A 14,216-nucleotide genomic window follows, 5' to 3' on the forward strand; every position below is an offset into this window, starting at 1 on the left:
GCTACATAAACCTTCAAAGCCCTGACCACATCCAGTAACTCGGAATCCTCCAAGTCACGAGTAGCCACAGGCACCACAATAGGTTGGATCATATGAAAAGATGACACCCCTTTTGGCAGACATTGTGGACGGGTCCGCAATTCTGCTCTATCCATATGGAAAACCAGATTGGGGCTTTTATATGACAAAGCCGCTAATTCTGACACACACCTAGCCGAAGCCAAGGCTAATAGCATGACCACCTTCCACGTGAGATATTTTACTTCCAAAGTTCTGAGTGGTTCAAACCAGTGTGATTTCAGGAAACTCAACACCACATTAAGATCCCAAGGTGCCACTGAACTTCAGGCAGAGAAGCCAGTTCTTTTTGAAAGAAAATGGATAAGGCCGAAATCTGAACCTTAATGGAACCCAATTGAAGGCCCAAATTCACTCCCGACTGTAGGTAGTGGAGGAAACGGCCCAGCTGGAATTCCTCTGTAGGAGCATTCCTGGCCTCACACCAAGAAACATATTTTCGCCATATACGGTGATAATGTTTAGCTGTCACGTCCTTCCTAGCCTTTATCAGCGTAGGAATGACCTCGTCCGGAATGCCCTTTTCTGCTAGGATCCGGCGTTCAACCGCCATGCCGTCAAACGCAGCCGCGGTAAGTCTTGGAACAGACAGGGCCCCTGTTGCAACAGGTCCTGTCTTAGAGGAAGAGGCCACGGGTCCTCTGTGAGCATTACTTGCAGATCTGGATACCAGGTCCTTCTTGGCCAATCTGGAACAATGAGGATTGTTCTCACTCCTCTTTTTCTTATTAGCCTCAGCACCTTGGTATGAGAGGAAGAGGAGGAAATACATAGACCGACTGGAACACCCACGGTGTCACCAGGGCGTCTACCGCTATTGCTTGAGGGTCTCTTGACCTGGCGCAATACCTCTGTAGTTTTTTGTTGAGGCGGGATGCCATCATGTCCACCTGTGGCAGTTCCCACCGATATGTGATCTGTGTGAAGACTTCCTGATGAGGTCCCCACTCTCCCGGGTGGAGGTCGTGTCTGCTGAGGAAGTCTGCTTTCCAGTTGTCCACTCCCGGGATGAACACTGCTGACAGAGCGCTTACGTGATTCTCCGCCCAGCGAAGAATTCTGGTGGCTTCTGCCATCGCCACTCTGCTCCTTGTGCCGCCTTGGCGGTTCACATGAGCCACTGCGGTGATGTTGTCTGACTGAATCAGAACCGGTTGGTCGCGAAGCAAGTGCTCCGCTTGACGTAGGGCGCTGTATATGGCCCTTAGTTCCAGGATGTTGATGTGAAGGCAAGTCTCTTGACTTGACCACAGACCTTGGAAATTTCTTCCCTGTGTGACTGCTCCCCACCCTCGGAGGCTAGCGTCCGTGGTCACCAGGACCCAGTCCTGAATTCCGAATCTGCGTCTCTCTAGAAGGTGAGAACTCTGCAGCCACCACAGGAGTGACACCCTGGCCCTGGGGGACAGGGTGATTAACCGATGCATCTGAAGATGTGATCCGGACCACTTGTCCAGTAAGTCCCATTGGAAGGTCCTCGCATGGAACCTGCCAAAGGGAAATGGCCTCGTATGATGCCACCATCCTTCCCAGGACTCGAGTGCAGTGATGCACTGACACCTGTTTTGGTTTTAATAGATTCCTGACCAGTGACATGAGCTCCTGAGCTCTCTCTATCGGGAGATAAACCCTTTTCTGGTCAGTGTCTAGGATCATGCCTAGGAGAGGCAGATGAGCTGTAGGAACCAACTGCGACTTTGGAATATATAGAATCCAGCCGTGTTGCCGTTACACTTCCAGTGAAAGTGATACGCTGTTCAGCAACTGCTCTCTTGATCTCGCTTCTATGAGGAGATCGTCCAAGTACGGGATAATTGTGATACCTTGCTTCCGCAGGATCACCATCATTTCCGCCATTACCTTGGTGAATATTCTCGGGGCTGTGGAGAGACCAAACGGCAACGTCTGAAATTGGTAATGACAATCCTGTACCGCAATTCTGAGGTACGCCTGATGAGGTGGATAAATGGGGACATGAAGGTATGCATCCTTTATGTCCAGAGACACCATAAAATCTCCCCCTTTCAGGCTTGCGATGACCGCTCTTAGCGATTCCATCTTGAACTTGAACCTTTTCAGGTATATGTTCAGGGATTTTAAATTCAATATGGGTCTGACCGAACCATCCGGTTTCGAGACTACCACATGGTCGAATAATAACCCCCTCCTTGTTGAAGGAGGGGAACCTTGACCACCACCTGTTGAAGATACAATATGTGAATTGCAGTTAACACTATTTTCCTCTCGTGGGGGGAAGCCGGTAGGGCCGTCGGTGGTGGGAGCATCCCCTCAAAGTCCAGCTTGTATCCCTGAGACACAATATCTATTGCCCAGGGATCCAACAGGGAGTGAACCCACTTGAGGCTGAACTTACGAAGACGTGCCCCCACCGGGCCTAGCTCCGCCTGTGGAGCCCCAGCGACATGCGGTGGATTTTGTAGAGGCCGGGGAGGACTTCTGTTCCTGGGAACTAGCTGTGTTGTGCAGCTTCTTTCCTCTGCCCCTGCCTCTGGCAAGAAAGGACGCACCTCGGACTTTGTTTCTTTGTGTTCGAAAGACTGCATTTGATAATGTCGTGCTTTCCTAGGCTGTGCAGGAATATAAGGCAACATATCAGAATTACCAGCTATAACTGTGGAGACCAGGTCCGAGATCCCTTCTCCACACAATCCTCAGCCTTCCATATGCCTCTTAAGTCGGCATCATCTGTCCATTGCATATTCTACAGGACACGTCAAGCAGAAATCGACATAGCGTTGACTCTAGAACCCAGACATGTTATATATATATATATATACCTTAAGACAGCATCTTTAATATATATATATATATATATATATATATATATATGCCTATATATACATATATACATATATATATATATATATATATATATATATATACATACACACACACACACTAGGGTCTCAATCTCTGCTGATAAGGTACCTGTCCACGCTGCTACAGCGCTATAACCCCATGCCGACACAATCGCCGGTCTGAGTAGTGTACCTGAATGTGCACGCTATCTGCAGGATCCCTGAGGATAGCTGTTAAGTCAGGGCTACCTTTTGGGCAAACGTGACAGCCTAGGGGAAGATTCCCATAGTATCCTGGCCCTAGTAGGGAAAGGATACTCCCTGAGAATTCTTTGTGGGAAGCTGCAGTCTCTTGTCTGGAGATTCCCGCTCTTTTTCTTCATGAGAGGAGGGAAATTTATCTCAGCATTCTTCCCCTTAAACATGTGTACCCTCGTGTCAGGGACAGATGAGTCATCAGTGATATGCAAATCATCTTTTATTACAATAATCATATATTGAATACTTTTCTGCCATTTTGGCTGTAACTTTGCATTATCGTAGTCGACACTAGAGTCAGACTCTGTGTCGATATCAGTGTCTATTATTTGGATAGTGAGCATTGAGAGACTCTGAAGGTCTCTGCGACAGAGACAGACATGGGTAGATTCCCTGTCTGTTCTCTAATCTTTTGTGCAATAAATTCACCTTAGCACTTAATTTCACATATCCAAACAGGTGTCGGCGTTGTCGACGGAGACACCCTCACACACACATTTGCTCCATCTCCTCCTTAGGGGAGCCTTTTACCTCAGACATGTCGAGACACACGTACCGACACACCACACACTCAGGGAATGCTCATCTGAAGACAGTTCCCCCACAAGGCCCTTTGGAGAGACAGAGAGAGAGTATGCCAGCACACACCCCAGCGCTATTAACCAAGGAATAACACAGTAACTTAATGTTAACCCAGTAGCTGCTGTTTATATTGATTTTTGCGCCTAATCATGTTCCCTCCCTCTCTTTTTACCCTCTTCTACCGTGTAACTGCAGGGGAGAGGCTGGGGAGCTTCCTCTCAGCGGTGCTGTGGAGAAAAAACATGGCGCTGGTGAGTGCTGAGGAAGAAGCCCCGCCCCCTCGACAGCGGGCTTCTGTCCCGCTTTAATGTACAATTTTTGGTGGTGGCTCATACATATATACAGTGCCCAACTGTATATATGCAAACTTTTGCCAAGAGGTCTCTAATTGCTGCCCAGGGCGCTGCACCCTGCACCCTTACAGTGACCGGAGTATGTGGGTGTAGTGTGGGAGCAATGGCGCACAGCTGCAGTGCTGTGCGCTACCTCAGTGAAGACTGGAGTCTTCTGCCGCCGATTTCGAAGTCTTCTTGCTTCTTTCACCCGGCTTCTGTCTTCCGGCTCTGCGAGGGGGACGGCGGCGCGGCTCCGGGATCGGACGACGAGGGTGAGATCCTGTGTACGATCCCTCTGGAGCTAAAGGTGTCCAGTAGCCTAAGAAGCAGGACCTATCTGCAGAGAGTAGGGCTGCTTCTCTCCCCTCAGTCCCACGATGCAGGGAGTCTGTTGCCAGCAGAGCTCCCTGAAAATAAAAAAACCTAACAAAATACTTTCTTACAGCAAGCTCAGGAGAGCTCACTGTACAGCACCCAGCTCGTCCGGGCACAGATTCAAACTGAGGTCTGGAGGAGGGACATAGAGGGAGGAGCCAGAGCACACCAGAATCTAAATTCTTTCTTAAAGTGCCCATGTCTCCTGCGGAGCCCGTCTATTCCCCATGGTCCTTACGGAGTCCCCAGCATCCACTAGGACGTTAGAGAAATACCCGATTACCTGTCACATACATGACTGGCATAATTTTATCACATTATAATACTCTGACAAACTATTAGTAATTTGTGTTTAGGGGTATTTGTTAGGTCTTTGCCATCCTGTAAATACATTCACAATATCTCATAGACTCTTACTCAGACTACTGCAACCTCTGCATTTCTGGACTTTTCCTAATCAGTCTTCCCCCTATACAATGCATCTGCGAGTCGAGCTGCACAGTTCCTGTCAACTCAGTGGCACCAGGCATCTCCCGCTGCATGGCGTGTATGAGGACACATCTGTGGCTATTGTCTCTGCTTTGCCTCTAGAATGTAAGGTCTTATGATCAGGGTCCTCTCTACGGGTGTGATTCATCAAATCGACAGTATCTAGGTCGACAATGTTTAGGTCGACAGTCACTAGGTCGACATGGATGGAAGGTCGACAGGGTTTCTAGGTCGACATGTGCTAGGTCGACAGGTCTAAAGGTCGACATGAGGTTTTTTGTTTTTTTTTGCTGTTATATTCTTCGTAGAGTGACCGGGATCCCAAATTAGTGCGCCGCTTCGCTCGCCATGCTTCGGGCATGGTGCCTTCGCTCCGCTACCGCTTCGCTCTGCACACTTTACCGTTCCAATCGTAGTCCACGTGGATCGTTAAGTATGAAAAAAGAAAAGAAAAGAAAAAAAATGTGAACTCATGTCGACCTTTAGACCTGTCGACCTAGCACGTCGACCTAGAAACCCCGTCGACCTTCCATCCATGTCGACCTAGTGACTGTCGACCTATAGTGGTCGACCTAAACATTGTCGACCTAGATACTGTCGATCTTCAGACCGGATCCCCCTCTCTACAATGTATGAACTTGTTTTATTTGTATGTTCTGTAATGCTGGAGTCAACTTGTGCATCTTTGTAACAAAATTCACCACAAAAAAAGCAAGTGTTTAGCAACACAACTGTGCTTCCCAAATAGCTCCTGTGACAAGGTTGTGCGCATTCCTGACACATTCTAAAGATTTGTTTATAATCCCTGACTGATAAGTGAATAGGAATTTAGGAATTGGATACATACTGAAGCCGGCCCTGACATGACATCCTTCTGTAACATAGATGGAAAGCTACTGCTTAGTGATAATCCCAGCAGAATACACACAAACCCTAAAGTGACAGTTTGTGCACATGATCTTCACTTAGGGGTATATTCAATAAGAGTCGGGTCCATTCTGACATGCAGATGTCGGATTGGACCAGACAACCCCTATTCAAAAGAGCGGCTGTCGGATTTGGCCGTTCCCTGTTACCTGACCTGCTGCTGCCAGCGCTGCGGGTGCGCTGACAGCAGCGGCGCCGGGGGTGAGAGGGGAACTGTCAGCGGCGCCGGGGGTGAGAGGGGAACTGTCAGCGGCGTCGGGGGTGAGAGGGGAACTGTCAGCGGCGCCGGGGGTGAGGGGGGAACTGTCAGCGGCAGTGGGGGGAGCAGTGGAGGAGATGGAGTGGAGATGGGGGGAGGAGATGGGGGAGCAGCGGCTGCAGCAGCGGAGGCTCACGGCGGCGTCCACCCGGCTCCAGCAAGCGGAACCTCGCTTGCTGGAGCCAGATGGCCGCTGCCGCTGGATTCCTGCGCGCTGCTCCCCCGTCTCCTGCTCTCAGCTCCCTCATCTCAATCCAACTTTTTTAAAGTAGGATTGAGATTGTCGAAAATGGGGCTAAAACCTGTCAGGTTTGGCCCAGTTTCCGACAATGCACGCTGATTGGCAGCTGAAGCCGCCGATCAGCGTGCATTCCGACAAGTTGGGTTTCCCGACTTGTCGGGAAAAAATAAGATTTTACTCACCGGTAAATCTATTTCTCGTAGTCCGTAGTGGATGCTGGGAACTCCGTAAGGACCATGGAGAATAGCGGCTCCGCAGGAGACTGGGCACAACTAAAAGAAAGCTTTTAGACTACCTGGTGTGCACTGGCTCCTCCGACTATGACCCTCCTCCAAGCCTCAGTTAGGATACTGTGCCCGGAAGAGCGGACACAATAAGGAAGGATTTTGAATCCCGGGTAAGACTCATACCAGCCACACCGTATAACTTGTGATACTATACCCAGTTAACAGTATGAAATATAACTGAACAAATAAATAAAATAGCAGCGCTAAATAGATTTTAAATATTAATAATGATACTAATAAGAAGGATTGAGTGAAAAAGATAAATCACAATTTAATGTTACATACATCTAAAAACACATAAAAAACCATGGTAGGGCCACTTCTATGATAATCATTAAAAGACTGCTGCCTTTTTGGTGTAGTCCGTTCCTATTATTAAGTGGACTGAAAAAACTGTATAGCTGAAACACTGGAAACAAGGACAATTGTGTAGTCCCACATAAATTGTTACCACGTTGGGCCGCTGGAGGTGTAGTCCCTTATGCTGTCCTTTTGTTGGACTCAGACCCAAGCAAGGGTTGAGAGGGGTCCTCACTGCAATGCGGTTCCTCCTGTTGTGCAAGGATGAGTGGTACTCCAGATGTATTGTTTCTTTCTGAGTTAAGAGTTCCAGTCCAGCTTTATCAAAGACCTTTGATAAAGCTGCGGTGCCTTGCAGTGAAACGCGTCAGGAGGCTTGCCAGGCCACTACTCTTCATCATTTCAGCTGCCTCGGTGTGTCCGAACCAGGACTGGAACTCTTAACTCAGAAAGAAACAATACATCTGGAGTACCACTCATCCTTGCACAACAGGAGGAACCGCATTGCAGTGAGGACCCCTCTCAACCCTTGCTTGGGTCTGAGTCCAACAAAAGGACAGCATAAGGGACTACACCTCCAGCGGCCCAACGTGGTAACAATTTATGTGGGACTACACAATTGTCCTTGTTTCCAGTGTTTCAGCTATACAGTTTTTTCAGTCCACTTAATAATAGGAACGGACTACACCAAAAAGGCAGCAGTCTTTTAATGATTATCATAGAAGTGGCCCTACCATGGTTTTTTATGTGTTTTTAGATGTATGTAACATTAAATTGTGATTTATCTTTTTCACTCAATCCTTCTTATTAGTATCATTATTAATATTTAAAATCTATTTAGCGCTGCTATTTTATTTATTTGTTTGCTTGTGTTTTTGGGTTCGACTACCCCAATTTTTAGCAGCAGCATTAGAGAAGCAATATCCAGATAGCGCCCGGAACCTTCCTACCTTGGTAGAAACAGTTTGAAATATAACTGAGCCTCTCAACAGATGGCTCAACAATAACCCTTAGTTAGGCAATAACTACATACAAGTATTGCAGACAATCCGCACTTGGGATGGGCGCCCAGCATCCACTACGGACTACGAGAAATAGATTTACCGGTGAGTAAAATCTTATTTTCTCTGACGTCCTAGTGGATGCTGGGAACTCCGTAAGGACCATGGGGATTATACCAAAGCTCCCAAACGGGCGGGAGAGTGCGGATGACTCTGCAGCACCGAATGAGAGAACTCAAGGTCCTCCTCAGCCAGGGTATCAAATTTGTAGAATTTTGCAAACGTGTTTGCCCCTGACCAAGTTGCAGCTCGGCAAAGTTGTAAAGCCGAGACCCCTCGGGCAGCCGCCCAAGATGAGCCCACTTTCCTCGTGGAATGGGCTGTTACTGATTTAGGATGCGGCAATCCAGCCGCAGAATGCTCCAGCTGAATTGTGCTACAAATTCAGCGAGCAATAGTCTGCTTAGAAGCAGGAGCACCTATTTTGTTGGGTGCCTACAGGATAAAAAGCGAGTCAATTTTCCTGACTCCAGCCGTCCTGGAAATATACATTTTTAAGGCCCTGACTACGTCCAGTAACTTGGAATCTTCCAAGTCCCTAGTAGCCGCAGGCACTACAATAGGTTGGTTCAAGTGAAAAGCTGATGCCACCTTAGGGAGAAACTGGGGACGAGTCCTCAATTCTGCCCTATCCATATGGAAAATCAGATAAGGGCTTTTACATGACAAAGCCGCCAATTCTGACACACGCCTGGCCGAAGCCAAGGCCAATAACATGACCACTTTCCACGTGAGATATTTCAAATCCACAGTTTTAAGTGGCTCAAACCAATGTGATTTTAGGAAACTCAACACCACGTTGAGATCCCAAGGTGCCACAGGAGGCACAAAAGGGGGCTGAATATGTAGCACTCCCTTTACAAATGTCTGAACTCCAGGCAGTGAAGCCAGTTCTTTCTGGAAGAAAATCGACAGAGCCGAAATCTGGACCTTAATGGAACCCAAGTTTAGGCCCATAGTCACTCCTGACTGTAGGAAGTGCAGAAAACGACCCAGCTGAAATTCCTCTGTTGGGGCCTTCCTGGCCTCACACCACGCAACATATTTTCGCCAAATACGGTGATAATGGTTTGCGGTTACTTCTTTCCTGGCTTTTATCAGCGTAGGAATGACTTCCTCCGGAATGCCCTTTTCCTTTAGGATCCGGAATTCAACCGCCATGCCGTCAAACGCAGCCGCGGTAAGTCTTGGAACTAACAGGGCCCCTGCTGTAGCAGATCCTGTCTGAGCGGTAGAGGCCATGGGTCCTCTGATATCATTTCTTGAAGTTCTGGGTACCAAGCTCTTCTTGGCCCATCCAGAACCACGAGTATCGTTCTTATTCCTCGTCTTCTTATTATTCTCAGTACCTTTGGTATGAGAGGCAGAGGAGGGAATACATAAACCGACTGGTACACCCACGGTGTTACTAGAGCGTCCACCGCTGTCGCCTGAGGGTCCCTTGACCTGGCGCAATATCTAGTTTTTTGTTTAGGCGGGACGCCATCATGTCCACCTGTGGCCTTTCCCAACAGTTTACCAACAGTTGGAAGACTTCTGGATGAAGTCCCCACTCTCCCGGGTGTAGGTCGTATCTGCTGAGGAAGTCTGCTTCCCAGTTGACCACTCCCGGAATGAACACTGCTGACAGTGCTAAGACGTGATTTTCCGCCCATCGGAGAATCCTTGTGGCTTCTGCCATCGCCATCCTGCTTCTTGTGCCGCCCTGTCGGTTTACATGGGCGCCTACCGTGATGTTGTCTGATTGGATCAGTACCGGCTGGTTTTGAAGCAGAGGCCTTGCCAGACTTAGGGCATTGAAAATGGCCCTCAGTTCCAGAATATTTATGTGTAGGGACGACTCCTGACTTGACCAAAGTCCTTGGAAATTTCTTCCCTGTGTGACTGCCCCCCAGCCTCGAAGGCTGGCATCCGTGGTTACCAGGACCCAGTCCTGTATGCCGAATCTGCGGCCCTCTTGAAGATGAGCACTTTGCAGCCACCACAGTAGAGATACCCTGGTCCTTGGAGACAGGGTTATCAGCCGATGCATCTGAAGATGCGATCCCGACCACTTGTCCAAGAGGTCCCACTGAAAGGTTCTTGCATGGAACCTGCCGAATGGAATTCTGCTTCGTAAGAAGCTATCATTTTTCCCAGGACTCGTGTGCAGTGATGCACCGATACCTGTTTTGGTTTCAGGAGGTCTCTGACTAGAGATGACAGCTCCTTGGCTTTCTCCTGCAGGAGAAATACTTTTTTCTGTTCTGTGTCCAGAACCATCCCCAGGAACAGTAGGCGTGTGGTAGGAACCAGCTGTGACTTTGGAATGTATAGAATCCATCCGTGCTGTTGTAGCACTTCCCGAGATAGTGCTACTCCGACCAACAACTGCTCCTTGGACCTCGCCTTTATAAGAAGATCGTCCAAGTACGGGATAATTAAAACTCCCTTTTTCGAAGGAGTATCATCATTTCTGCCATTACCTTGGTAAAGACCCTCGGTGCCGTGGACAGTCCAAACGGCAGTGTTTGGAATTGGTAATGGCAATCCTGTACAACAAATCTGAGGTACTCCTGGTGAGGATGGTAAATGGGGACATGTAGGTAAGCATCCTTAATGTCCAGGGATACCATGTAATCCCCCTCCTCCAGGCTTGCAATAACCGCCCTGAGCGATTCCATCTTGAACTTGAATTTTTTTATGTATGTGTTCAAGGATTTCAAATTTAACATGGGTCTCACCGAACCGTCCGGTTTCGGTACCACAAACAGTGTGGAATAGTAACCCCGTCCTTGTTGAAGTAGGGGCACCTTGACTATCACCTGCTGGGAATACAGCTTGTGAATTGCCTCTAGCACAGCCTCCCTGCCTGAGGGAGTTGTCGGCAAGGCAGATTTGAGGAAACGGCGGGGGGAGACGCCTCGAATTCCAGCTTGTACCCCTGAGATACTACTTGAAGGATCCAGGGATCCACCTGTGAGCGAGCCCACTGATCGCTGAAATTTTTGAGGCGCCCCCCCACCGTAACTGGCTACGCCTGTGGAGCCCCCGCGTCATGCGGTGGACTCCGAGGAAGCGGGGGAAGAATTTTGATTCTGGGAACTGGCTGACTGGTGCAGCTTTTTCCCTCTTCCCTGTGCAGAAAGGAAGTGCCTTTGACCCGCTTGCTTTTCTGAAGCCGAAAGGACTGTACCTGATAATACAGTGCTTTCTTAGGCTGTGAGGAAACCTGAGGTAAAAATTTTTCTTCCCAGCTGTTGCTGTGGATACGAGGTCCCAGAGACCATCCCCAAACAATTCCTCACCCTTATAAGGCTCTATGTGCCTTTTAAAGTCAGCATCACCTGTCCAGTGTCGGGTCTCTAATACCCTCCTGACAGAATGGACATTGCATTAATTCTGGATGCCAGCCGGCAAAATATCCCTCTGTGCATCCCTCATATATAAGACGTCTTTAATATGCTCTTATGTTCGCAAAATAGTATCCCTGTTTGACAGGGTCACAGACCACGCTGCAGCAGCACTATCTGCAGGTCTCAGTCTAGTACCTGAGTGTGTAAATACAGACTTCAGGATAGCCTCCTGCTTTTTATCAGCAGGTACCTTCAAAGTGGCCGTATCCTAAGACGGCAGTGCCACCTTTTTTGACAAACGTGTGAGCGCCTTATCCACCCTAGGGGATATCTCCCAGCGTAACTTATCCTCTGGCGGGAAAGGGTACGCCATCAGTAACTTTTTAGAAATTACCAGTTTCTTATCGGGGGAACCCACGCTTTTTCACACTTCATTCACTCATTTGATGGGGGAACAAAACACTGCCTGCTTTTTCTCCCCACACATAAAACCCTTTTTTAGTGGTACTTGGGTTAATGTCAGAAATGTGTAACACATTTTTTATTGCCGGGGATCATGTAACGGATGTTCCTAGTGGATTGTGTATATGTCTCAACCTCGTCGAGACTGGAGTCAGACTCCGTGTCGACATCTGTGTCTGCCATCTGAGGGAGCGGGCGTTTTTGAGCCCCTGATGGCCTTTGAGACGCCTGGGCAGGCGCGGCTGAGAAGCCGGCTGTCCCACAACTGTTACGTCATCCAGCCTTTTATGTAAGGAGTTGACACTGTCGGTTTATACCTTCCACCTATCCATCCACTCTGGTGTCGGCCCCACAGGGGGCGACATCACATTTATCGGCATCTGCTCTGCCACCACATAAGCCTCCTCATCAAACGTGTCGACACAGCCGTACCGACACACCACACACACACAGGGAATGCTCTGACTGAGGACAGGACCCCACACAGCCCTTTGGGGAGACAGAGAGAGAGAGTATGCTAGCACACACCAGAGCGCTATATAATTTAGGGATTAACACTATATTGAGTGAATTTTTCCCAATAGCTGCTTGTATATACAATATTGCGCCTAAATTTAGTGCCCCCCCCCCCCCCCCCCTCTCTCTTTTTAACCCTTTGAGCCTGCAAACTACAGGGGAGAGCCTGGGGAGCTGTCTTCCAGCTGCACTGTGAAGAGAAAATGGCGCCAGTGTGCTGAGGGAGATAGCTCCGCCCCTTTTTCGCAGACTTTTCTCCCGCTTTTTTATGGATTCTGGCAGGGGTATTTATCACATATATAGCCTCTGGGGCTATATATTGTGATATATTTGCCAGCCAAGGTGTTTTTATTGCTGCTCAGGGCGCCCCCCCCAGCGCCCTGCACCCTCAGTGACCGGAGTGTGAAGTGTGTATGAGGAGCAATGGCGCACAGCTGCAGTGCTGTGCGCTACCTTGGTGAAGACTGATGTCTTCTGCCGCCGATTTTCCGGACCTCTTCTTGCTTCTGGCTCTGTAAGGGGGACGGCGGCGCGGCTCCGGGAACGAACACCAAGGCCAGTTCCATGCGGTCGATCCCTCTGGAGCTAATGGTGTCCAGTAGCCTAAGAAGCCCAAGCTAGCTGCAAGCAGGTAGGTTCGCTTCTTCTCCCCTTAATCCCTCGATGCAGTGAGCCTGTTGCCAGCAGGTCTCACTGTAAAATAAAAAACCTAAAATAAACTTTCTTTCTAGGCGTTCAGGAGAGCCCCTAGTGTGCATCCAGCTCGGCCGGGCACAGAAATCTAACTGAGGCTTGGAGGAGGGTCATAGTGGGAGGAGCCAGTGCACACCAGGTAGTCTAAAAGCTTTCTTTTAGTTGTGCCCAGTCTCCTGCGGAGCCGCTATTCTCCATGGTCCTTACGGAGTTCCCAGCATCCACTATGACGTCAGAGAAATGAATAACCCCTTCCGACCTAAAACTGTCGGAAGTTGCCGTCTTCCCGACAAGACGGCAGCATCTGACAGTTATTGAATATACCCCTTAAGGTCAATTTATCTTTGATCACTTCAGGGTCATTGAACATGAACCAAAATATGTGAGGAAAAAGAAGAACTTAATTCCATGCAGAATGCTAGATGGACTGTTCAGCACTGTGAAGACAAGTCTGATGTAATTACCAGTCTTATGGGAAACCATCCTTTCCATTTCCTTGTTGTACATATGACAAAAATGTTAAATCAGTCAAAGAGTTGAGACAGCCATTTTGCTTGCTGAATCAATTGTCTTCCTGAATGATGTCACTAACTCGATGTAAATAGCAGTATTATAATGAATTATTGATTATGTTAAAGTTTGCCACCACTACGTGAAGGGAATTCAATTCAGTGCTAAGTGCTGGCAGACATTTTCTGCGAAGCATGACTGGTCACGCTTCGCCCACTAACAATAGCAAATTTTCCTGTACACCCCTGTGAGGCAAAACTTGCGATGTAGATGAATGCGATTTGATGCTCCAGAATGGTAAACCACTTGAGCTGAATTCCCTTCTATATACACCACATGTACATTACTGCAAAATAAGGGCAGGGGAAGAGTATAAAATAAAATACAAGTGTATAAAACCATTAATCCAGTTTCAAGTACATTTTAGTGACAGGTTAGCAAAACGGAATCTGTTTATTTTGCAGGCTGTTGGAATCCCGGCGGTCAGGTTACAGACGCCGGAATCCTGCCAGCTGGAATACCAGCGCTACAGCACTATTCCACTCGTGGGTGTCCACGACACCCATAGAGTGGAAATAGATCCTGTGGCGAGCGTAGCGAGCCACCGGGCACACAAGGGGACTTTTTCGCTCGCCCCGCTGCCGGTATACTGGCGGCCGGGATGCCGCTGTCGGTATATTGACAGCCAG

The 14,216-nt window shown here is 48.5% G+C and overlaps 1 protein-coding gene across 4 annotated transcripts in view; it reads right to left on the reverse strand.

Moving 5' to 3' along the window:
* Positions 1-14,216, reverse strand: part of RALGAPB (Ral GTPase activating protein non-catalytic subunit beta) — a 275,647-nt gene that overhangs the window by 132,753 nt on the left and 128,678 nt on the right. The gene's annotated exons all lie outside the window — the stretch shown is intronic.

Source organism: Pseudophryne corroboree, chromosome 3, assembly GCF_028390025.1.
Source record: "Pseudophryne corroboree isolate aPseCor3 chromosome 3, aPseCor3.hap2, whole genome shotgun sequence".
Taxonomy (NCBI): Eukaryota; Metazoa; Chordata; class Amphibia; order Anura; family Myobatrachidae; genus Pseudophryne; species Pseudophryne corroboree.